Raw genomic sequence first — 27,384 nt, forward strand, 5'->3', positions numbered from 1 at the left:
ACATACTTTCAAAAGATCATGTGATATGATAAATACCTAAAAAATATAACCAAAGTAAGGCTTCACTGATCAAAGATGTAGTGAAAATCTTGGGTGCTACGAAATGAGAGATATCCATGCACTGAAATGAGAGGAAAAGTTTAATGCATGAGGATAGGCTTCTGCTGAGTTTTAAGGCAGGATGAAATTCAGAGAGAGGAACAGGGAGAGAGCACTGTTTTCAAGAAAAGACACTGTTGCAAAAATATGCAAAGCAACTTTAGGGGGACTAAAAAAAGTCCATTCTGAAGGAAGGGTTTCTATAAAATAGCCTTAGGAGAATCTGGAGAGGCAATTTTGAGCCAGAAAACAGAGTATTGGTAAAATGGCAAAGGAGGTGGACCACTTTCCAGAGTATCTGGAAATAGTATCTGAAATAGTACTGGAAGCTGTTGAAGGCTCATGTCCCAAGAGGTCTTAGTAAATTTACTAGGTTCTTAGTGATGCCAGATACCGTGCTAGAAGTAAGTAGATATGTTAACTCATTTAACACAAACATCTGGAAAGGTAGTTACTATTACCCCTATTTTACAGAGTCAGAAGGGAGGTCACTTAATTTTCTCCATTACATAGCCAGAAACATTAAGCTGAGACTGGGGCATACTGTTTCTTCAGCAACATGGCATCATAAAAGTCAATGTATTAAGACTGTCTTGTCTCAATTAAAAATTGAGATGTAATTCACATACCATAGAAGTCATTATTTTTAAGCATATAATTTTACTTTTTGTCTCTATGAATTTGACTATTCTAGGTACCTCATATAAGCAGAATCATATTTGTCCTTTTGTGACCGGTTTATTTTACCTCACATAATGCCTTGAAGATTCATCCAAGGTGTAACATATCAGAATTTCCTTCCTTCTTAAGGCAGAAGAGTATTCCATTATATGCATATACTACATTCTGTTTTTCTATTTATCTGTTGATAGACACAGATTGCTTCCACCTTTAGGCCATTGTGAATAATGCTGCTCTAAACATATTTGTTCATTGTTTCTAAGTTTTTGTATGGACATATGTTTTCAATTCTCTTGGGAGCAGAATTCCTAGGAGTGAAATTGCTAGGTCATAAGATAATTTTATGTTTAACCTTTTGAGGAGCTGCCAAATTGTTTTTACAAAGTCTCTGCTATTTTACATTCCCATCAGCAATGATATGAAGGTTCCAGTTCTCCTACACCCTCACAAACACTTGTTATTGCCTGTCTTTTCTGTTTGTTTGTTTAAAGCCATCCTAGTGAATGTGATGCAGGAGAAGATGCAGACGCTTGGGGCTTCCCCAAGTGGCTCAGTGGTAAAGAATCCATCTGTCAGTGCAGGAGACACAGATCAACCCCTGGTCCATGAAGATGCTACATGCTTTGCAGCCAGCTAAGCCCATGCACCACCACTACTGAGCCTGTGCTCTAGAGCCTAGGAGTTGCACTACTGAAGCCCACGCCACCCAGAGACTGTGCTCTCCAACAGGAGAAGCCACTGCAATGGGAAGCCCATGCACTCTATCTAGAGAGTAGCTCCTGCTTACTGCAGTTAGAGAAAAGTCCACACAGCTGGAGACCCAGTACAGCCAAAAATAGATAAATAAAGAAAATTGTTTTTTAAAAAAGATATTGGCTTGTTGCCATAGTTCAGATGTACACGATAAGTCTGAACAGAAGGGTGGCAGAGGAAATGAAAAAAAATGATAAAGTAGGGAAATATTACTGATTGAGAAATGGGTGGATACTAGTAACACTGTAGATACAGGAAGAAAGACTCAATTATAGCAACAAAGCTTTGAGCTTGGTTGCCTGGAAGAATGATGGCATTAATCAGGAAAAAAATTCTATAAAGGAATTTGAAATGACAAAATAAACTTCTGACAAGATATATTTGAGGAATCCATGTATTGCAAATAATTATTATCAGACAAGTACAGTTTAGGAGGTTAGGGTTGGAGGCAACGAAACATTTTGTCATTTTCGAGAAGGTCAAAGAAGCAATGGTAAGAAGAGGGTCTTTGTCTGTATATCCTTAGATTCCTAAGGCTGGGTTTAGCAACTTATGGACCAAATATTGAGGAAGGAAGGAAACACTTGCCTTCCTGTTTTCTGTTTAAAATAGTAATGCAAAACCTAAATGGCTAATGCATTCTCAGAGTAAACTCAGAGTTTTATCAGAACGTAATTGTTATAAAATTTTTATCTATACTGTAAGGCATTCAGGACAGCAATGTCCTTGGCTCAGAATGGTGTGAGCAGGCTTAGTGAGACTGCTCTCTAAAGACCGGCACAAGACGGGGCAGCCTAGAGCAAAGCAAGTCACTACGAGCAGTTATCTGACTGGCTGGGAACCAAGCTGGCAAATCATCAAAGAGACAGTGAAGTCCCAATTTTCTATGCCTCCAAAAGGTCCTTTATAGAAAGAGGCTATCCCAATAAATAGAATGCACATGTGTAAGAGACCGCAAGGCTCCTATAAGAGCACAGTTCTGCGCTGACCACTGATCTTGGCTGTGTTCAGTCTTGGAATGTCTCCAACACAATATCATTCACTAATCATTGCAGTGATGACTCATATACTTGGGTCCATGGTTTGAAAGAGAACCTTAATAATACTACTTAGGATGCTATGGTAAATACTCTCAAAGCAAATGTAAAACAATATCAATCTGCTTATACATTGAGTTTTCCCTCTGACCTGATATACTAAGATTATAAAGAAAACAAAAATCATTTAGAAGGCTAAACAGAATAAACATGAAGGGTAACTGCAACCAGACAGAAATCAAGGTAACACCCACCTCCCTTCCGCAAACCAAGAGCACATTGAAATTTCCTCACTCCTATCCATATTTTCAACTGAATGAAATAAATCTCACAGTCAAAATCACTATCTTTCTAAGGATAATGTGGTTCCAAGACAGATTTTTCTTTTGTCTCCCTAGATTGAAGCTTATTCTGCTATTTTATCTTCATCAACTATTCACTGTTCCAAAAGGATAATATCCTTCTGCAATCTTTTCCAGAGTGTAGATGAAAAAAATAACAGTGACAATAAAAACAGCTAAGATTTACTGATTGCATTCTTAGTCATATAATCTTCAAAATGCTGTCAGTCATGTTAGCGCACACTTTGTAGGAGGCAGGCCTCCAACAGCTTATAGGAGATTCAGGGAAGAACAGAATTCTTTTTGGTGAAAGGCAAGTTATTCTGTACTTCAAATACTAGTAGCAGGCACTTTCCTTCAAAAGTGGAACCAAACTTCTCCTTACAAACTATCAAGATGTATACATCAATGTACACTAGGCATTGTATATAGAAATCTTTCTTGGCGGTCTTATATTCATTCTCCTTCCAACAGATGGATATTTCACTGATCAAATCATTAGATAAGTATTTCCGCCGCAAACAGGGCACTATGTTCATGCTGCTGGGTCTAGTCCTTCCTTCCCCCTTTGTGCTATTCAGCCACCTTTACTGCGTGTCTCTACAAAGTTTCCCAGTGATAGGTGTTTCCTTCCTGGTGTCATGCTGCCCAGGCAGCTTCCCTGCTGGATGTGAGCCTTCTCCAGGTCTAAAAGGGGTCAGACTGGACGTCCACTGAACAGCAGGTTACTGACCTCAGCAGGATATCCCCAGGACTCAGGTCTCCTCCCTCCTTCCTCGCCCTTCTCCCCTCCCCCGCCCCAACAAGCCTGGGCTCAGGCTCCCTCCTTCTCTCTCTGCAAGTAAATGATCCCCACTGCAAGGTGCCCAAAGGGAAGTGCTATTTCAGAATGTCAGCTACTTGGCAGCAATGTTAGTTCTATTAAAGCTTTGAAAAAAAAAAATCACTACCGCAGTTAAAGCTCTAAGAAGAAAACTAAAGGAAGTCCTCATGTGTATTTACTCCTCATTCTTCCTAACACAAAGTGGTAACTCCAAGGAAAAATTCAGTAAGCACTTACAGAACAAATTCCATGAAGATAAAAGTATACATATATACACCAAACAAGACTGTTCCTAATGAACAGTCTTTATAGAACTAAAATTGCCAAACAAAGCTGAAACATTAGGCAGCAGTTATAAACTATTTGACATAGTATTTCTATTGCACAAAAATTAGGTACCATTTACCAGGTATAAATTCATTTGGCGTTGGCGTTGTGTATAGATTATCAACGTACATACCTTCCAAAAACAAACAAGCAAACAAAAGTTATGAGGGAATAGATATTTTGAAACACCAAGATGAAAAACCCACATTAAAAAAAATATTGAGTAAAAATCAAGCAGAATAAGCATACATAATTTCTTGCATCTGAAAAGCAAACATATCTACGACACTCTGACCCTTGCTAATACTTGACCTCTTTGGTCAGAGACTGGGCTATTATTTAGATAAACCAATGGAGGTATGGCCATTTTTTTTTTAACTCTGAAAAGCCACTAAAATAGGAAACATTCATCCACTAAAATAGGAAACACAATTCTCTGTAATTCTCTAAAACAGAGCTGCCATTCGCAATGTCTAAGCATTTTGGGGATCCCTTCTAGGAACTGTATGTAGTGGAAGAAAAGAAAGGGGCAAAGAAGATGAAAGAGGTGGAGAAAAATGCATACACTGATTTTTTTTATGGTTCATGTGTTCCTTTTTCTCCACACAAGGAACTTTAGATCTTGGTGACTAAATTTCTTTGGCTGACTGCAGAACAATATTTCTATTAGGAGTGAGGTTTTGAGCTGAATCTCAGAAGCTCACAGCTCACCCATCACTCTCGTAAACACATAAGCAAACTAAGGAAGTAGGAAGGTAGAAAAGATAACCAAAGTATAAATCCATCTCAGTTTTAATTCTACCACTAATTCGCTAAAACTTAATGATCTCAGGCCAATCACTTAAGGAAACTGAGCTTTGTTTTATCTCTATTCCAAACTAGATTTAAGGTGTTATGATTCTATGACTTAAATATGGTCTAATTTGATACAGATGGAACAAAAGCATGTTTAAAAAAAGAGGTATTACACAATGAATAAGGTATAAAACCATGACAAAATTATACTGATAGGAAATTAGAATTAGAACAAGCAATATAATTTTATTTCACATGAGTCTGAGCAAACTCAGAGAGATGGTGAAGAATGGGGAAGCTTGGCATGCTGCAGTCCATGGGGTCACAAGAGTCAGATACAACTTAGTGAGTGAATAACAACCACTTTCATATACTAAATATTAAAACTTTGTAATGAATAATCCTCACATAACAGGTAACTGTAAACTGATAATCACAATGTTTACTGATTTCCCCTAAATTATTTTACAAGGTATTGATATATTCTCTTCTGTTAGATTTGGTAATTTCATATTATAAAGTAATAGAGCAAATCTTTCAGAGTAATGAGAGACCATGGTTTTATTTACTTGGATTATTAAAAGCAAATTATGCATTTTACAAAATTAGAAATGTTATTAACATGACATAAAGTATTTCTATCATAAGGTACTCTTAAAAACACCAAGACATGTAAATGATGATTCTCTCACCACATGAGTGATAATAAAAACGTTTAACAGCTAGCACATCAAAGCATGGGTCACGGTGTTGGAGGAGGGTCCAAGAGACCACCTGTTTTAGCTTCAGGACTGTGGGGAAGATGAGGGAGTCGTGGAGAGGGAGCCAGGGTGTCTTAGAGCAGCAGCATTCCCTCACCACCTTGGAAATAGTTCAGCAACCTTCAGCACAGCTCCACTCATGAATACCTGCTACATACCAGCTCTAGCTTTTTGAATGATTCTTAAATAAAGGATTTTCTTTTAAAGGCTTTAAGCAATAGCTTAAATCTTTGCAAATCACAATACTGTAAATCAACTATACTCCAATAAAATAACTGTTAAAGTCTTTGCAAACGTACTATTTGTTACTGGGGAAAATGTAACTATTAACTTTGGCAGTAGCTAGAAAGAAACATCATGGGGGAAATCTGATAGAAGAAATGAAAACTTAAAAGATAAAAGGTTTTTTTAATTTTTAAAAGTTTTGTGTAAAAATTACATGTTTTGTGACACTGAAATTATTTAAAAATTAGAATATGAGGTTAAACATTTAAGTAATGACCAGGATGACAGAATTTAAGTATATTGTCCCCCTAAGTAAATAAAATGCTTAGTATGAACAGCTGTACCACACTTAAGATTGGACAGTCATATAAGTAAATGAGAAATCCAAGTAGATATTTTTTTCCAAGTAGATATTTTAATAACACAATTTTGATATATTTTCATAAAATTACTATTTTCAAATTAAACTGGATTTTCATATATTTCCTGGAGATAGCAAATGTTGCTTAGAAGTTAATTTCTTAAGAATAAGCAGATCATAATGTTGAAGAAGTGGCAGTTTAATTAAAAAATATTTGATGCCATGTTCCAAAGATGTAGAAGGTGGTCTATATAGAACTGCACACTTAAAAAAAATGTGTTAAGTCATTTTTTATTTGCCAGATCTTCTAGATGGAATATACAATCTAAAGAGAGCAGAAATTTGTTGTTGTTGTTGACTGTTCTCTTGTAGAAAGAGATTAAAAGTTACCTAGCAACCCTTGTGTTGTAGAAAACCAAAATTAAAAAGAGCCCGTTGTCAACTACCAGTTCTTCTAAATGGAAGAGTGCAAGCAGGTAAGAAAGCATTATTTTGCTACAGAACTCTCACACGTTTTTAATCACAAGACAAAGTAAATATAATATCATCAACAAACTCCCAAGAAAAAGAAACTCATCTAAAAGCATGTTAATTGTGGCTAAATTTAAAGTTTATCAACCATGACCACACAGACAGACAGAGACATATAACACACACTCCAATAAAGAAAATAACAAAAGACTTGGCCAAAGAGTACACAGATAATAGTGTAGGGAGGGTGACTGAACAACGGAAACTTTTTGAGGGCTTTAAAATATTCTAGGTAGAAATACAAATAAGTATAATAATAATGATTTATAGTAGAGGCTTTATTTTTAACCTTATTTTATAGAGGCAAACAAGGAATAAAAGTGGGACAGGAGGTAGCTGTGGAAAGCAACTTTAACTCAGAGGAATAAACAGGAGGAACTGAGTTATAAAGAATGATAAAAGGGCAAATCAATAAAAATGTGAAATACTATTGGTGGTGACGATACAGGGAAAGGTAAATGATGGAAAATATTTAAATGTCAGAACTTACTTACCTTTTTTTTTTTTTTTGGAATGTCATTATACCACAGTGTAACATGTAAGCTCTAAAATAAAAAAGTATAATGTAGCTCCCTTGTAAAACAAAGAAACTATATATTTTAAAACAAAAAGTTCAATAATTACAAAACATGTGAATGTATTTTATACAATTAAAAGTATGAGAACAGCAATGTGAGAGTATGTTATTTCCCTCGGTGTATTAATGTTGAGGTTCTGGAATATAGGAAGCATTTTTAGATACTGAAAGAATAAAATCACCATTTTAAAATCATCATTGAGCAAAACAGAGTTTGGAAAAAAGAAAGGAGTCACTGACCCTGCCTTTAGAGAAGGATGTCTGAGAAAAGCCCTTTGCACCAAGTTGACTCGGGGTCACAGGCCATGGGAATCAATACTGAATGTCCTGATTCTTCATTGAGTGGATGAGATGCTCAATGAAGCTGGAGCATTATCTTCTTATACTTGGAGATATGAAAGTGTCTTTTCTAAGAAAGGTCAACCATCTGCTGACCAGGAGGGCGTAACCACTGTAACCTCCAAGAATGAGTCAGTTAACAAGCGAAGGGAAAACACAAACGAGCAGCCAAGTATAGGTATGTTATTTCAGCTCTGTTGCCATCAGAAGGGGCTTCCCTGGTAGCTCAGGTGGTAAAGAATCCGCCTGCAGAGCAGGAGACCCTAGTTCAATTCCTGGGTCAGGAAGATCTCCTGGTGAAGGGCATGGCAACCCACTGCAGTATTCTTGCCTGGAGAATCCCCGTGGACAGAGGAGGCTGGCGGGCTACAGTCCACGGGGTCACAGAGAGTCGGACACGACTGAGCACCTAAGCACACGACAGCCATTAAAAGCCAGATACTCTGCATGCTGGAAAAACCTCTTTCCTTTTGAGAAAGATGAGTAATACTGAAGAACCTGATAGCAGGATAAACTTAACCAGGCCTCACTAGGAATGCAGCTGCTTTACAGAATCTCACGGTAGACAGCCTTACAGTGGGAGATCAATCCTCTCTCCAACTGTCATTAAAATGACTTAACACTCCGGGTTTATGCCAGGTCAGTGTACACAGGTCATCTCAGAGCCATGAATGAAGTCATGTTTTATCAGAAAGCAGGTCAGAGGTGACATAAATCATCTAAGGGGAACAGCTGACTAAAAATAAGTTTCTATTACAAGCACTCATTTCCTAAATGAGGAGGATAGATATCCTTCCTTTTCTGAGGAGTGATGAGGGGGGAAATCCTCACATAAAACCAAACAGGACTCTCATCTTCAATACTCGGTGAAAAGGCATGGAGTCTGTAGGTACATGAATTTGGCTTGTAGCCTTTGATCTATCAAAGGCACTGAATGAAGCCAAGTTAATCTTGCCCAATGGTCATCTTTTGATCAAATCATATCCCCTCCCTCACCTTTGGTATAAAGGACTGGTACTAACTGTTCATTGAAACAAGGTTGTGACTTGATTAAGAAGATTAGGTTATTTTCTCAACCTCAGATAGAAACCTAGAGACAAGATAGGACTTGAACTGAAACACTAAGAAAAACAAAAGATACTTTTACTGCTTAGCTTGTTTTCTTTTAACAAATTTATGGTTGCATTACATTTTTAAAATTAAACATATTTTTTAGAGCAGATTTTGGTTTGCTCTAAAATTTAGTGGAAAGAATAATGAGTTGTAATATACTTTGGTCTACACACATGTGGTAAAGAACCTGCCTGCCAATGCAGGAGACATAAGAGATGTGGGTTCGATCCCTGGGTTGGGAGGATACCCTGGAGAAGGGAATGGCAACCCATTCCAGTATTCTTGCCTGGAGAATCCCATGGACAGAGAAGCCTGGTAGGCTATAGTCCATGGGGTCGCACACAGTTGGACACAACTGAAGTGACTTACCACACATGCACACACACATAATCAGATTGATTATATCCTTTGCAACTGAAGATGGAGAAATTCTATACAGTCAGCAAAAAACAAGACCTGGAGTCAACTGTGGCATAGATCATGAGCTCCTTACTGCAAAATTCAGGCTCAAATTGAAGAAAGGAGGGGAAACCACTAGATGATTCAGGTATTACCTAAATCAAATCCCTTATGATTATACAGTGGAGGTGATGAACAGATTCAAGGGACTAGATCTGGTAGACAAGAGTGCCCGAAGAACTATGGATAGAAGTTCATAAAACTGTACCAAACCCATCTCCAAGAAAAAGAAATGCAAGAAGGCAAAGTGGTTGTCTGAAGAGGCCTTACAAATAGATAAGAAAAGGAGAGGAGCAAAAGGCAAGGAGAAAGGGAAAAATATACCCAACTGAATGCGGAGTTCCAGAGAACAGCAAGAGGAAATAAGAAAGACTTCTTAAGTGAACAATGGAAATAAGTAGAGGAAAACAATACAATGAGAGATTTCTTCAAGAAAATTGGAGATACAAAGGGAATATTTCATGCAAAGATGAGCACAATAACGGACAAAAATGGCAAAGACCTAACAGAAGCAGAAGATATTAAGAAGAGGTGGCAAGAATATGCAGAAGAGCTATATAAAAAAGACCTTCATGATCCAGATAACCACAATGGTATGGTCAGATATCCTGGAGTGTGAAGTCAAGTGGGCCTTAGGAAGCATTACTGCAAACAAATCTAGTGGAGGTGATGGAATTCCAGCTGAGCTATTTCAAGTCCTAAAATATGATGCTGTGAAAGTGCTGCACTCAACATGCCAGCAAATCTGGAAAACTCAGCAGTGGCCACAGGACTGGAAAAGGTCAGTTCTCATTCCAATCCCAAAGAAAGGCAATGCCAAAGAATGTTTAAATTACCACACAATTGCACTCATTTCACATTCTAGCAAGATTACGCTTAAAATCCTTTAAGCTAGGCTTCAGCAGTATGTGAACTGAGAACTTCTAGGTGTAAAAGCTGGATTTAGAAAAGGCAGAGGAACCAGAGATCAAATTGCCAACATCCACTGGATCACAGAAAAAGCAAAAGGGTTCCAGAAAAACATCTACTTCTGCTTTACTGACTATGCCAAAGCCTTTGACTGTGGAAAATGCTTCAAGAGATGGGAATACCAGATCACCTGACCTGCTTCCTGAGATATCTGTGTGCAGGTCAAGAAGCAATAGTTAGAATGGGACATGGAACAACCGACTGGTTCAAAATTGGGAAAGGAGTATGTCAAGGCTGTATATTGTCACCCTGCTTATTTAACTTATATGCAGAGTACATTATGTGAAAGGCTGGGCTGGATGAAGCTTAAGCTAGAATCAAGATTGCTGGGAGAAATATCAATAACCTCAGGTATGCAGATGACGCTACCCTTAGGGCAGAAAGCAAAGAGGAACTAAAGAGCCTCTTGATGGAGGTGAAAGAGGAGAGTGAAATAGTTGGCTTAAAAGTCAACACTTTAAAAACTAACATTATGGCATCCGGTCCCATCACTTCATGGCAAACAGATGGGGGAAAAGTGGAAACAGTAACTTTATTTTCTTCGGCTCCAAAATCACTGTGAACAGTGATTGCAGCCATGAAATTAAAAGATGCCTGCCCCCTGGAAGAAAAGCTATGACCAATCTAGACAGTATATTAAGAAGTAGAGACATCACTTTGCCTACAAAGGTCTGTATAGTCAAAGCTATGGCTTTTCCAGTACTCATGTATAGATGTGAGAGTTGAACCATAAAGAAGGCTGACTGCCCAAGAATTTGATGCTTTTGAACTGTGATGTTGGAGAAGACTCTTGATAGTCCCTGAGACAGCAAGGAGATCAAACCAGTCAGTCCTAAAGGAAATCAACCCTGAATATTCATTGGAAGGACTGATGCTGAAGCTGAAGCTTCAATACACTGGTCACCTGATGCAAAGAGCCAACTAACTGGAAAAGATTCAGACGCTGGGAAAGATTGAGGGCTGGATGAAAAGGGGTTGACAGAGGACAAGATGATTGGATAGCATCACTGACTCAACAGACATGAGTTTGCACAAACTCAGAGAAACAAGTGAAGGACACGGAAGTCTGGTGTGTTGCAATACACATGTAAAACCTCTCCCACTATGAGGCTCCCTTTTGGAGTGGTGCATTTGTTACCGCTGATGAACTTACACTGACACATCATTATCAGCAAGTTGACCCTAGGTTTTACTCTTGCTGTTTTACATTCTATGAATTTTGACAGATGTTTAATGACATGTATTTACCTTTGTAATATATTACAGAACAGTTTCACCCCCCTAAAAATCCTCTGTATTTTGCCTATTCATCCTTCCTACCCCCAATTCCTGGAAGAACTAATCTTTATAGTATCTGCATAGTTTCATCTTTTCCAGAAAGTCATACAATCAGAATCAAAGGGTACGGACTTTTACAGAATAGACTATTTTTCTTGGTAATATGCATTTAAGACTCCTCTGTGTCTTTTCATTGATTGTTACCTGTTTTTTTTAGTGTTAAACAATATTCTATTGTCTGCATGCCACAGTATAATTATCCATTTACCTACTGAAGGGCATCTTGGTTGCTACCAAGTTTTGGCAACTAGGAAGAAAGCGCCTATAAACACCTGTGTGGATTTTTGTGTAGACTTAAATTTTCAACTCCTTTGTGTAAATTCCCAGGAGTGCAATCACTGGATTATATGGCAAGAGTATATTTAGTGTTACTAGTAACTGCCAAACTTTCCTCCATAAGTGGCTCTACCATTTTGCATTCTACCATCAATGAATAAAGAATTTCTGCTTGTTCCATAACCTCACCAGCACTTGGTGTTTTTAGCATTCTAGCTTTTGGCCATTCTATTAGGTGGGCTGGGTAACCTCATTAATTAATTTGTAATTCCCTAATTACATATGATGATGAACACCTTTTCATAAACTTATTTACCATCTGTATATCATTTTCGATAATGTGTCTGTTCAGGTCTTTAGCCCAATTTTTAAATAGGTTGTTCATTTTTTAATTGTTTTCACAGTTTCAAGAGTTCTCTGTATATTTTTCTCCACATATAGTTTTCTGTATATGACTGTCCTTTATCAAATGCATTCTTTGTAAATATTTTCTCCCAGTCTGTGGCTTGTAGTCTCATTCTTTCTACATACACTTTAGAACAGAAGTTTAATTTTTTTTTTTTTTTGGCAGGGCTGCTCAGCTTGTAGGATCTTAGTTCCCTTATCAGGGATTGAACCCTGGCCCTTGGCAGTGAAAGCTCAAAGTCCTAACCACTGATGGCCAGAGAATTTCCAGTTTTTCATTTTAATGAAGTCCAGCTTAAAAACTATCCCTTTCATGAATCATGTCTTTGGTGTTCTATCACCAGGAGTTTATTAACTCACACCAGTCAGAATGGCTATGATACAAAAGTCTACCAAAAAAAAAAGTCTACAAATAATAATGCTGGTGTGAGTATGGGAAAAGGGGAATACTTTTACATTCTTGGTAGAAATGTAAATTGGCACAGCCACTATGGAAAACAATATGGACTTATCTTAAAAACTAAAAATAGAGCTATCATATGATCCAGCAACACCACTCCTGGACATATATCCTGAAAAGATGAAAATTCTAATTAAAAAATACATGCATGTCAATGTTCATAGTGGCACTATTTACAATAGCCAAGCCTTAGAAACTACCCAAGTGCCCATAACAGATGATTGGTTTAAGAAGATGCAGTATGTGAATGTGTGTGTGTGTATATATATAAATAAATGTGTATACACACACACACACACAGTGGACCATTACTCTGCCATAAAAAAGAACGAAGCATTGCCATGTGAAGCCATATGGATACAAAACAGAAACCGACTCACAGACATAGAAAACAAATTTATAGCTACTGAAGGGGAAAGAGAGAGCGGGATAAATTGGTAGCATGGGAGTAACACACACAATGCTGACTTCAAAGAATGAGTGAGAAATTATTTTCTCTGCTTCTATTCTCTGAAATTGATATAATTTCTTCCTTAAATGTTTGGTAGAATTCACCAATGAACCCATAAGAAAGACCAGGTGTTTTGTTTTGCAAAGTTTTTAATTACTGATTCAATTTATTTAACAAATATAGGCCTATTTTGATTATTTAATCCTTGTGTGAATTTTGGCAGATTGTGTCTCTCAAGGAATTGGCTCTTTTCATCCAGGTTATCGCATTTGTGGGCATACAGTTTTCACATTATTCTCTTATTATCTTTTTAATGTCCATGGCATCTATAATATTGTCTCCTTTATTGATTTCCTGCTTTAAATTTCATTGGTTTTACCTCTGATTTTTATTTTCTTCTGTTTACTTTGGATTGAATTTGCTCTCAATTTTCTAGTTTCCTAAGATGAAGGCTTAGCTTATTGATTTTATTTATTTTTGCCATGCCATGCAGCATGCGAGATTTTAGTTCCCTGAACAGTGGTCAAACCCATGCCCTTTGCAGTGGAAGCACAGAATCTTTACCACTGGGCTGCCAGAGACATTGCCTTATTGATTTTAGATTTTTCATTTCTGATATCTGGATTCAGTACTATATATATGTTACCTTTGTACATCATATTCATTGATTTCCCACAAATTTGTATAAGTTGGATTTTCATTTTCATTTAGTTCAAAATATTTTTATATTTCTCTTGAGATCTGTTCCTTGGCCTATGCTTGATTTACAAGTATGTTAAATCTCCAGGTGTTTAGGGATTTTTCAATGGTCTCTCTGTAATTGATTTCTAGTATAATTTCCTTAGGGTCTGAGAGCAAACTCTTAAGGGAATTTTAATTCCTATTCCTTTAAAACTTGATAATGTATTTTTTATGCCCAGAATGTAGTCTATCTTGGTGAATGTTCCATGAGAGCTTGAAAAGAATATGTAATATGCTATCATTGTATGATATCAACATATACTGTGTTAGACTAACACACAATCTATCACTGTATGAAATCTATAGATGTCAGTTATATCCAGCTGATTGATGGTGCTACTATGTTCTGACTGATTTTTGGCCTGCTAGAGCTGGTTATTTTTCATAGAAAGTTATTAAATTCTCCAACTATAATAGTAGATTCCTCTTTTTTTTTTTTATATTCTATCGGTTTTTGCCTCACTTATTTTGACACTATTGTTAGATGCACGCACATTAAAAATTGTATATCTTTTTGGAGTCTTAACCTCTTTATCATTATGCAATGCACTTTTTAGGTCTGAAGTCAGCTCTGTTTGAAAGTAATATAGCTATCTTAGCTTTTCTTTTTATTTGTGTTAGTGTTCGCATAACCTTTACTTTTAATCACTATGTGTCTTTACATTTAAAGCAGGTATCCTGTAGAAAACATATAGTTGGATTTTGTTTTTTGATCCACTCTGATGATCTGTTTTCTAATTGGTGTATTTAGACCATTGGTATTTCAAGTGTTTATTGGTATAGTTGAATTAATATCTGCTATTACTTGCTTTCTAATTATAGCCTTGGGTTTTTTTTCTTATTTTTGTCTTAACACTTTCCCTTTCTTTTGTGGTTTTCACTGAGCATTTTGTATTTCCCTTCTCTCTCATTTCTTAGCATGAGTTATACTTTTTAAAAACCGTTTTTTAGTGGTTGCCCTAGAGTCTGAAACAGACATTTACAACTAATTCAAGTCTACTTTCCAATAACAATATATACTACTTCATTGGTAATGCAAGTACCTTATAATATTCTTAATTCCACCTTCTTGTTTGTATATCATTGCTGTCACTTATTTCACTACATGAGAATATACACTATATGTGTATATATGTAATTACAACATACATATATAGCCATGTATTTTGTATATCCACCTATGATTTAGTATTGCTACTATTATTTTGAACCAACTATTATATGTTAGACCAACTAAGAATAATAAAAATAAGTCTTCATTTTATTTTCAGTTGCATCGCCAATGCTCTTCCTTAATGCAGATCTTTGCTTCTGATCTATGTCATTTTCCTTCTCTGTGAAGAATGCCTTTTAGCATTTCTTACAGGGAAGACTACTTGCAACAAATTCCTTTGATTTCTTGTCTGAGAAACACTTTGTTTCTCCTTCACTTTTACAGAACAGTTTCACAGGGTACAGAATTCTAGGTTGATGGTTTTTTTTTTTTAATCTCCATATTTTAAATATCTCCCTCTACTTTATTTTTGCTTTCTTGGTATCTTGGGATAAGTTGAATGTAATTTTTATCTTTGCTTCTCAATAGGAAAGGTATTCTTTTTCTTTCAAATTTTTTCTTTTCCTTTGATTTTCTGAAGTTTGAATACGATATCTATGTGTGGCTTTCTGTTTTGGTTTTGTTTTTGTTTTGTTTTGGCATTTATCCTGTTTAGTGTTCCCTGAGCTTCCTGGAATATGTGGTTTGGTGTCTGACATTAACTGGGGGAAATTCTAGTCACTGCTACTTCAAATATTGCTTCTGTTCCTCTCTTCCTCTGAGCATTTCCATTTTGCCTACAGTACATCTTTCGTAACTATTCCACAGCTCTTGGATATTCTGTTCAGGATATTCTGTGCTGTCGTTTCTCCTCTCCTGTATTTTCCATTTCTGAAGCTTCTGTTGTTATAACAACAGGAGACATGGACCGAGGAGCATGGTGGGCTACAGTCCATGAGATGGAAAGATTCCTTCTTCAGGCATATACAGTCTACTGGTGTGCTCAGTCACTCAATCCTGTCTGATTCTTTCCATCTCATGGACTGCAGCCCACCAGGCTCCTCTGTCCATGGGATTTTAAGCAAGAATACTGGAGTGGGTTGCCATATCTTTCTCCAGGGGATCCTCCTGACCCAGGGATTGAACCCATGTCTCCTGCGTCTCCTGCACTGCAGGCAGATTCTTTACCCACTGAGCCATGGGGGAAGCCCACAGTCTACCTGAAAGTGAAACTGAAGTCAGTCATGTCCAGCTCTTCACGACCCTGTGGACTGAAGCCCTACTAGGCTCCTCCATACATGGGATTCTCCAGGCAAGACTACTGGAGTGATTTGCCATTTCCTTCTCCAGGGGATCTTCCTGACCCAGGGATTGAACCCAGGTCTCCTGCATTGTAGACAGACGCTTTGCCATCTGAGCCACCCTTAGGAGTATGCAAAGGTAAATTCTTCATTTCTGTTGCAATGCTTTTCACCAGAAGCGTTTATTTTTTTTTCCCTAAAAATTTTCATTTCTGTGCTAACATTATTCATCTGTTCTTGCATGTTGTCTACTTTTCCATTTAAAATCCTTAGGTTTTAGTTTAAAAAAAAAAAAAAATCCTGGTCTGATAATTCCAACATTCCTGCCATATCTGACTCTGGTTCTGATGCTAGTTTGGTCTCTTCAAATTCTGGGTTTTTTTTTTTTGTTGTTGTTGTTTGTTTGTTTGTTTTAACCTTTTCGTATGCCTGGTAATTTTTTGTTGTAAGGTGGACATAACGTACTCAGGAGAAGAAACTGCAGTAAACAGGCCTTTAGTAATATAGGGTGGGAAAAAATCCGCCTGCCAATGGAGGAGATGTGGGTTCTATCCTTGAGTCAGGAAGATCCCCTGGAGGAGGAAATGGCAGCCCCCTCCAGTATTCCTGCCTGGGAAATCCCATGGAGACAAGAGCCTTGTGGCTATAGTCCATGGGGTCACAAGAGTCAGATACTACTTAGCAGTAATCAATAACAAATGTGGTAGTACAGTGTGGAGAAGCAGGAAGCATTCTAGAGTCATACGATTAGGTCCTATCTCAGTCCTCTGGTGAGTCTTTGCCCCTGGACTGTGGATTTCACTAGAGCTTGTCAGTCCCCTCTGCCCTCACTTTTAAAAGAAGGATAGAATAGCTGGAGGAGTCTGGAGATGCATATTTCCCTTCCCCTACATGGAAGGTTAAAGGGGTCTGCAGTATTCTGAGCTCTGATAAAAGTTTCCCCGAGGGGAGGCCTTGTCAAGAACACAATACTCTGGCATATTTCAAAACTGTTCTTTTCCCTGCTCCTTCCAGAAGCAGAGACAATTTTCCTCTAATGTTTCTATTAAATATAAATATTTAAATATATTTAGTATTTACTTTAAGGCCTTGGTAGAGTTCCTGGCGGTAAAATTCACAAAAATGTGCAGCCTGCCTACCCTCCATAGCTGGGCTTCCCTACTGACTTATCCCTATGATTTTCATCCACAGTGAAGCTCCAGCAGTTTGCTAATTACAGGATTTTTTCTACCATGGCACTGGTTCCTGTGGCCATTTCTACTCACATATTTCTGCCCCAACAAGTTTACAGTTCTCAGAATCTGCCTGTTTATCTCCAATTTTGGAAGCAGTAGTTTGCCCTATGACCATACTTCTTCTGGTGGAACAAAGAACAGTTGTTGATTTTTCACTTTGTTCAGCTTTTCACTTAGTAGGATGGCAAACTCCTCACATGCTGGACTGGAAATAGAAAATCTCAGTATTCTCTTTTAGGATTTTTAAAAAACTTTTATACCATATGTCATCCTAGAAATATATCAAGTCTTCTTTTACAATATGTATTGGGAAATGGTAGTGACTAAAATTCTGTGATCACAGTGAGCTGTTTCTCAAAAAGGGTTTTCATAATGTACAAATAAAGTTGTTAGAAGACACTGGTGAAATAACCTTTAAGACCTATCAAAGAAGGTGTAGACTGACCAAGGTTTTATAAATATTTATAAAAACACTTGCCTTTTTCTAACTCTGATACCCATCAGATTTTATTCATATATGTAATATAGTTATATATGTAATATAGTTATAAAACAAGTTAAAGTTCTGGGTGAGAATATAATTAGCATGCTAAATTCACATTTATAATGTTTTTGTCAGCGTGTATGTTTACAGAATGACCTGTGGTCTTTTGAAGTCACTGCTATCTACTATTTAAGAAATGATATACATAATTTTTATAGGCATGGTATGTTTTATATTTCCATGTACAAAACTAACCTTCAGTGAGTATGTTGTAAACTGAAATCTTGAAGAAGTCTCAAGATTGTTCCTAACTAGTACTAATCTCTGTTAAATTATAACCTGTTCATATATCAGTTTAAGAGGAGTTCTCTTAAGGATATTAGCCTGACTTCAAAGATGGTTTAATTTAGCATGTAATTAATATCTGAAAAAGTGAACTTTTGTATTCACTGAGTAAAGAAAGTAAATCAGCAAATTTCTCTGAATTTCCTATACTCATCAACTTTGCATTCTTGTAGACAATCTGTCATTTTCAACTAGACTTTATTTCCTTTACTTACTAAAATGACTCATTGTTATCTCAAGTTTTTCAGTAAGTTTGACATTTTCTTTAAAGATTAATCCAGGAACTCATCACTTTAGTAAACTGTACACAGCAAAAGGCAATTTTAGAACATTTTTCTTCAGGGGTTAAAGACAAGTAAACTTTTTATCCTTTGTATTGGTGTGCAGAAATGAACTTCCTCTTAAGAACAAAATATACATCCTTAAGAGGTCTGAAAAGCAGAATACTTTTTTTTTTCTTTCTACAACATCTATTCCCTCAAGGAATATTTAAAGTTTGGTTTATGGAAATAAGACCAAAATAATTTTACTCTCTATTTCACGTTCTGATAAATATTGCATAAAGTATAAAAACAATCTGTAAGTAATCCTGAATTCAACCTTCAGAGTTCTGAAATATTTCTCATAAACATTCAAGCATCTGAATGAAATACTATTGCTTTTTCCTTGAAAGGAAATAACAAGGTCACTTATAAAATGGAATGAAACAAATACTTAGTTAATATCTGTGATAGCTGCAAGCAGTCACATGAAAGCGAAAGTTGCTCAGTTGTGTCCGACACTTTGCAACCCCAAATTCTCCAGGCTAGAATGCTGGAGTGGAAGCCGTTCCCTTCCCCAGGGGATCTTCCCAATCCAGGGATCAAACCCAGGTCTCCCGCATTGCAGGCAGATTCTTAATACTGGAGTGGATACCCTATCCCTTCTCCAGTGGATCTTCCTGACCCAGGAATCAAACCAGGGTCTCTTGCATTGCAGATGTATTCTTTACCAGCTGAGCTACCAGGGAAGCCCATATGTATATCCAAATTCAAATTTTGAAGTTCAGTGAAATTTCAGAAAACATTATTTTGCCCAAGTTATTCATTCTATAGATGAGGAAATAGTAATAAACTTCCTGCCCAGCATCCCATGAACAGCTAAAGAACTCATTTAAAGTCAATAATGTATTTTCACAATACCAAATATGTATTAATCCTGTTTGACCTGTCTCAAAAATGCATGCTATAAACATAGGAGATGATATGCCTTGGAAGAAGATTAGAAAACAGACCTCCAAAACAGGTAAAATGAAAGTCACTCAGTCGTGTTTGACTCTTTGCGACCCCACTGACTACTGGACAGGGACAGTTTTCTTTTTTTTCCAAAACAGGTAAAGTATATGAAAATGAAAAATGAAGTCCAGAAGAAGCTAGTTTACTTCTGTAGGTGACTGTAAACAGGCAAATGTAACAATGGCAGCAAGGACCAGTATCTTTTATCAAGAAACTGTTGTAGCTCAAGAATTGTACCTTGGCACAATTGTACCTTGCACAGAATTGTGCAGTCATTAAAACAGTTTCATTACCCCCAAAAGAATCCCCATGCCCACTATCACTTAATTCCCATTTCCTCCTAATCTCCCCAGTCCTAGGCTAAAAAAAAAAAGAATTGTACCTTGGTAATACCAGTATAAATTTTAAGAATTTCAAAAGATGCTTCAGTAAGTTACACTGTCAAAGACTACTGGCTTTTCTTATCTGGCTATGTGGTCATGTATAATTATGTCAATAAAAGATATTAAAAATCTTAAACCAACTCTCTGGTTTTAGAAAGTTCTCTATATTTGGAAGAAAAGAAAAGAAAGAACTACTCTTTCAGTTTATACTTTATTTTACTAGCATCAAGTAGAATATTAATCATTATGAGTTTTTATGCTACAAAAACTTTGGAATCAGAACTCTCCAAAAGTATGGGTCCACATTCAACAAATAGCTATTATGGGCTTCCAATGTTCCAGGTGCTATGCTAGGCAATGGTCATAACCTTTAAAACAGAAATAGAACTCCCAACATGAAACTTACAAATCACACTCAAATTCTACTGGACTTTGAGCCTTTAATGATAAAAACAATAATGAGAGAAAAATGCACTCAAACCACCATGAATTTATATTCCACTCTCCCCCCCCAATTAATTAATAAAGAGGGTATTTCAAAACTTTTGGAAAACTTCATTGAAGAATCATCGATCTGTAATTATTTTTCCCTATGAAATAAATGTCAAGGATACTTGAGTTCATAACTAGTTTTCTGAAGGATATGATCTCATCTGGATAGAAGAAGCTAAGAGATACTGAGAGCAGTGCCATTTCTCCTAGCTGGAAGGAAGCTGGTAACCACACAACTCAGAGAAAGGAAGCAGAAAGAAGAACATATGCACTGCTCATCTTTTAGGAGGTTTTAGCTCCAAAAATCTACTCATAAATTAGTTGTTTAAAACTTAAGGTGGCTTTTAAAATCCTGTTTGTATTTTAAAGTAGATTTTTAAACACATAAGGTACCTGAAATACTACCCAATTATAATAACATCAGAAAGGAATACAGCTGCCAGTATGTGTGACATTTTAGCTACAAATGTTTCCTTGGCCCTAGAAACTCCCAGTATTTTGTGTCAAACAGAACACTGGTAGCCTTAAAGGGAAAGCAGTAAAAGTAAAATTATATTATTGCCCCTTTACTCACCATTTTATTCATATATATATATTCACCAAATATTTATTCAACGTCTACCACATGCCAGCCACCATTCTAGGTGCTGAAGCTATATGTGACCCAAACAATGCCCTTGTTCTCATAGAACTCACATCTTCTGGGAGAAGCAGAAAATAAGTTAAAAGAAACTTTTCTGATCACACCTCCTGGCTTGCAGGATCTTAGTTCCCCAAACAGGGACTGAACCTGTGCAGTGGAAACTCAGAGTCCTAACCCTTGGACCAACAGGAAATTCCCAATTTTCTTTTTTTTTTTAAAGCAGCGAGTGCTCTAGCAAGTGATGATAAACCTAATGAAAGAAAATCAGACAAGGTTAAGTGTGGTAGTTCTGTTAAATGGTTATGGGTTTGTTTTTCCTTTTGGCCACACCACATGGTATGTGGGATCTTAGTTTCTGGACCAAGGATCGAACCCATAACCCCTGCAGAGGAAGTGCAGAATCTTAAATACTGGATTTCCAGAAAAGTCCCTGAATTTTATTCCTGGAAAACTAACACTCTCAAGGAGAGATTAGAAGAAAGGAAGAAGCAATATACGTGGATAGCTAAACAAAGGCTGTTCCAAGAAAAGCAAATAGGGAGCACAAAAACCTAGAGGAAAGAGGATGCTCCTTTTGTTGCTTGGACAGCAACAAAGCCATGGCTATTAGAGTGAGGGAGAGAACTGGAAAGAAGTGGTACCGGAAATGTAAATATCAGCTGAGATCTTGGAGGCTACCAAAACACCCTGGCTTTTACTCTGAGTTAAATAGGGATTCATCAGTGGCTTTAAGCAGAGGTATGAGCTGCCAATTTTTAAATGATTAAGCTTTGATTTCTGGATTTGGGTAAAACAACTTGGTAAGGTGAGGAAGGGAGGGCAAAGTCAGAAGCAGGGAGATCCATTAGGATGACAAGATTATATTCAAAATTAGACATGATAGTGGCTTGCAAGAGTGTGGAAATGGTGAAATGATAGGAAATGGGTCAGATTCTGGATATAGTTCAAACTAGAGTCAACAGACTTTGTTGAGGGATTGAATATTTTTATCTGTCTTTTCATTCCCTCCTAAAAGTCCTACTTCCCTAACTTCGGGGAATAAGGTTTTTTTTTTTTTAAGTTATCTAAAAAAGATGAACCATATTTATATCAGATATCTCATTAGCCAACACTGGATGAAATGTTGTTTCAATGCACCAATGTCTCCCAAGTTCTGAGGGAAAATTACTTTGAACATGGAATTCTATACACCATTATTTTATCAATTAGCTCTGAGGGAAAATTCAAGGCATTTTGGACATGCAAAGACTCAGTTTTCCTCCTACACACCATTTCTGGACAAAATAAATAAATTGGGGATGTAAATCAGTGAAAAAAAAAAAGGAAAAGAAAGAAAGAATAAAATCCCGAGAAAGACATGGAACTAAAGCAATGGTGGACCTAACCAGGAGAATAATGAATGAAAACTAAATCAGAATAGAATAATCAGAGAGCACAGAGAAGAATGAGTTTAAATAGAAGGTATATTTCATTCACCAAGTGGGATAATTAAGAAACTTGAAAAATCATTGAGACAGATGAGAATTTTTAGTTGGCCCCATTTGACAGATGGGAAAGCTGATTCAGAGAGGCTAAAGCTGCCGTGTTGTGCAAGAACATACACAGCTTATAAGAAGGCAAGTCAGGATTCAAAAATAGATCTTCCTAACTCCAAAAACCAGACTGTTGGTGAATTTTCCAGTGCTCCAGTGGTTAGGACATTATTCTTTCGCTGCCAAGGGCCCAGGTTTGATACTGGTCAGGGAACCATAAGCTGCACAGTGCAGCCAAAAAACAAAACAAAAAGAAATTGTTTGGTGGAATCCAGCTGTTTAGGAGATGATTAATTTATCAGAAAAAAGGAGACAAAGAACACAGAGTCCATAGAAAATATGGTGAATAGCTGAAAAAGCCAAGAAGGTGGAAGAGAAAGCTCATCTAGGTGAGAACACCAAGAAGGAAGACATTTCAGGCACAAAGGAACAGAGTGAAAAAAGAATAATAAAAATAAATGAAAAAAAAAAAAAGAATAGGGTGAGGGCTTCCCTGGGGGCTCATTGGTAAAGGATCTACCTGCCAATCCAAGAAGCATTGTTCGATCCCTGATTCAGAAGATTCCATGTGTCATGAAATAACTGGGCCTGTGCTCGAGAGTCCAGGGAGCCGAAACTCCTAAACACACGCCACAACTACTGAAGAGGCCCACACGCCAGAGCCCACGCTTTGCAACAAGAGCCGCTGCAACAGGAGGCCTGCGCACCAACACCCTGCTCTCTGCAGCCAGAGAAAAGCCCATGCAGCCATGCAGACCCAGCACAGCCAGAAATAAATCAATATTTTTTTTAATTAAAAAAAAGGGATAAGGGAAGCAGAAATGGACACAAGCCAAATGGCCATGGTAAAATATTCTATAGGGTTTAAGGATAAATTTGCAAATTGGGAGATGTCAAAGATAATTCAAAATGTATAGGGAAATTATTTAATCCGATGTCTTGATTTCTTCCTTAGTAAAATGAGGATAATAATAGCACCAACAAAAATAGATGTGATGTAAGAATTGAATAAGATAACCTCTGAAAATCCCTAGTATGGTTCTTGACACAATGTGAAGACCTTAGTAAACACTGACTATTACTAAAATGATAAATATCCTACTATTCAATTTGAGGCAATGGTCTTCACCTCTTTACACCTCCATATTTTTTCTAGTTAATGCAACAGATAGTCTCTAAAGTTTCTGTTTCTTGTCAATAATAGTCTATGATTCTATCTTTGAAAATGAGCTACATTTTTTGCAAATCTGATGAATGATTTATTGACATATTGAAGTAAATGTGATGGGAGTCCAGGGAGCAATATCTTATAAGTAGTAGGAGATGTCTCCAGTTTGCATAGCTAGATCTAAAATAGAAAAACATACTCAAACACATGCATACTCAAACACATACATACATGCAAACAAAATTAAACCCACAATTAAAATTAAGTCCAGAAAATCTGTTAAAAGTTCAGAGAGAGGTAGATAATGTCTTGGATAATTTGTCACAAGAAGGAAAGAGTTTGAAACATATCTTTTAAATGTCCATAGTTTGTAATAAAGCATTTATTCACTGAAAACTATATTTTCCTTGTTTATAACATGTTCTCCCCTCACCCTTTTAGGTCTTTCCCATGTTTAAAAAATAGTTGTTTGCCATTTAGTTGTATGAATACTGCCATGCTATTATTATATATTTTTCTAGAATTACCATTCACTCTTTTTCCCCCTTTATCATGATTCTACCAGATAAAAAGGTATTTTCCTCTGTATTGTTGTAGACATAGGCTCTTTGTAAACAAAGTAGTTCTATACAAATATATCCAGTGATTTTGAAAAGCATTTTTATATGTAGTAGGATTGACCTATTTTCACAAATAAAATTGGAATAATGGGTAAGAAACAATTTTAAAACCAGAGAAAATGGCAGCTCTAGCTCCAATTATCTGTTCCCATGCACATATGCGGTAATATCATTAAAGCTGGTTAAATTGCCATAAAACCTTCCAAAAGTCTGAGTCAGCTTGGTTACGAAAGAGTGACACTCTTGAAAGCTTTGTCACCTCCAGTCCCTGGATACCAAAGCGCTTACTCACTTGTCCGGTTAAAAGCTACTATTTTAAGTTCAAAGTAGAAAGCTCCTTTTGGGTGGTAATGATAGTTTAAAATAAACAATCTAGAGGTTGGGGGGTGAGGGGAGGAAGCCTGTATTAAGTATCTACTCTATTTCCCCTCCAGGCACATTTTATCACAATCAGTTCTTTCTTATTCTCTATCAATATTCATGACCCAGGTCATTAAACAGTTTGTGAGATACAGATCACCCCTTCCCCCACTGTTGCATCACTGGTGTTCAGAATTCTGGAACTGTGTGTGTAAACATGAAAGCCATGTGTGCTTGACCACATGGGAAGGCATCATTATGACCTAGGACTCCTACGCTAGAGGGAACACCCTGGCCAATTTTAACATCACCAGCTGTTTGTTTTATGTGTGAGCGTCTATGTGATTCCTCAACTGTCTTCTAAGGAACCATATAAAAGTAGTTTCTGTAAAAGACCCTGGGGATTTTTCACCTTCATGATATGTGGGAAAATGCATGACACCAATTTTTTTAAAATTTTATATTTGTAGACAGTTTTACTAAATCATTCCTACCAAAGAGGAATTAACTCAGAAGTCCAAAAAATTTGAATGAGAGAAAACACACATGCATGTGCAAACACATGCTCTCAATAGTTGGAAAGAGAAAACAACCTAAATTCCCACACTGTATCTTGCTAGGTATCTTTCACGTTTGATCTACCATTTTAACCTTTTATAATACAGAGACAATTGCTATTCATCTCACCTTCATGAAGGAAGCACATCTATTGAATAAATGTTTACTGAATGCTTGAAGCTTCAAGTGAAACAAAAATACAAAGTTATATTTAATCCCTTTCTTAGCAGAAATGAATCAACTTATAACCTCTATCAAATTCTGAGCAGATTCAGCTTACAACCAGATATAATTTACTGTCCATAAAGGTATAAGCAGAGAGGAAAATGGTAATGTTCTAACATAGGCTAAGATCATCCTTGTGAAAGCTCAAGAGTGTTCAGACATGGTACTGCTTTTAGAAAGAAAGTTTACATGTAAGTATTTTCACAAAAACTTTCACTATTTGGATCTAGGGCAATTAAAATAAATACACCATCTTCAGGTCAAAACAATGATAAGCATGAAAATAAAAAAAGAAAATAATTTTTAAAGCTTATAATCTAAATTCACTGAATCTTAATGTATTAGAAAAGTATAATAAGTTATAACCACTAAATGAGTTACATATCTTCAAATTTAGAAGGAAATTTTGCTCAGCAAGAAAAAATGGAAAATGTCTATTCTCAGATTTCCTTATGTTGGTTAAATTAGTCAATCTCTTGATAATTTCTTCTAAAAGACAGCACATCCAGCTGTTAAACAGTTCAAATTTAATTTCTAAATCTCACAGGTAAATAACAGACTTGGAAGACATAACCTCTAAATTATTCCATACCTAAACTTCTTATACCAAACATTCCTTGGTGTTTGGTTTATCTCTTGGGGAGAAAATTCTTTATTTTGAAAAGTTAAATTCCTCCCATTTACAGTACCACATTTCAAAGATTCTGATCATTCCTCTTTTTAGAAAGATAGTGTGATTAGAAAAAGAATTCTATGAAAGAAGAGTTCAAACAGCCCAACTTTTTAAGTCACTACAAGTTTATTTTTTTGATGACTTAATTTCAATTCTTTGTTAGGCAAGGTTTCTATTTTTGGATAATCAGTGATGACATCCATCAAAAAAGATCCTAAAATTCCAACCAAAAAAGGACTGAAAATTTACTCATATTTAAAAAATTCCAACCAGTCAATTTACAATGGAAAAAAAAAAAAAAAGCACCAGGAAATATATATCAGGCACCCAGGATGAGACACAAATTCTTGGTGTTTTAATTATTTTTGACTTGAGACTTAAAAAAAATGACAAGTATAAATCAAAAACTCTTAAAAGCAATATGGGGAAAGAAGAACAATAACCTAAGTATTGAAATCTAACTTAAAAAAGAAATACCACGTCTCGATATGTAACTTAGGATGGAGGAGGGCTGAGGGAGGTGTGATAATGGGAAATTTAAGAGGGAGGTGAGAAAGGACAGGGGTGGGTACAACTGAACTGGATATGGAGGATGATCAAACAACCATTTTCCTGAGTATTCTGTGGTCAGTGTCAAGTTGCCAAGTCAGTTTACCAATTCTCTTGCGTCTGAAGTTGCTTACAAATAAGAAAATATTAAAAAAAAAAAAAGCATTTGTGAGACTGTGTGGCAGGCATGTGCATTTCTGTCCCAAGTGGCAGAAGTAAATCACAACCAGAACCAAGACACAATTTGCCCACATTTCGAAAACACACACACACAAAAAGTTTGGCGTAACGGATTCCGTTTGCTGCAGGAGGGGGAGGGGAAAAGAAGAGACTAATCCTATATTAAGGCTCAGCCTTTGAGGCTCCGGTAAGCTGCATATTGGGAAGTTTCAGACCTAGACTTCGGTGAACTTTGATGCAGGACCCCATCAGAGCCAGACAAGGGCTGCTCCACTATGAATAAAATTGCTTGATTCCTCCGCGCCCACGGACACACAAAGCCCGTACTCTCAGCTGTTACATAAGTCTCTGGAATCCCTGGATGGTGTTTGTAAATAGCGCTGCCATGCGCACGGAACCCACGTGTCAAATGTTGATGTGACCGCGTGTAATCGCAAGGCGAGAAAGTGTCAACAGGCTCCAAAGAG

At 36.7% G+C, this 27,384-nt stretch overlaps 1 protein-coding gene across 1 annotated transcript in view; it reads right to left on the reverse strand.

Moving 5' to 3' along the window:
- TET2 (tet methylcytosine dioxygenase 2) overlaps positions 1-27,384 on the reverse strand; it is a 131,849-nt gene that overhangs the window by 93,909 nt on the left and 10,556 nt on the right. The window lies entirely within an intron of this gene.

This window comes from Odocoileus virginianus, chromosome 21, assembly GCF_023699985.2.
Source record: "Odocoileus virginianus isolate 20LAN1187 ecotype Illinois chromosome 21, Ovbor_1.2, whole genome shotgun sequence".
Taxonomy (NCBI): Eukaryota; Metazoa; Chordata; class Mammalia; order Artiodactyla; family Cervidae; genus Odocoileus; species Odocoileus virginianus.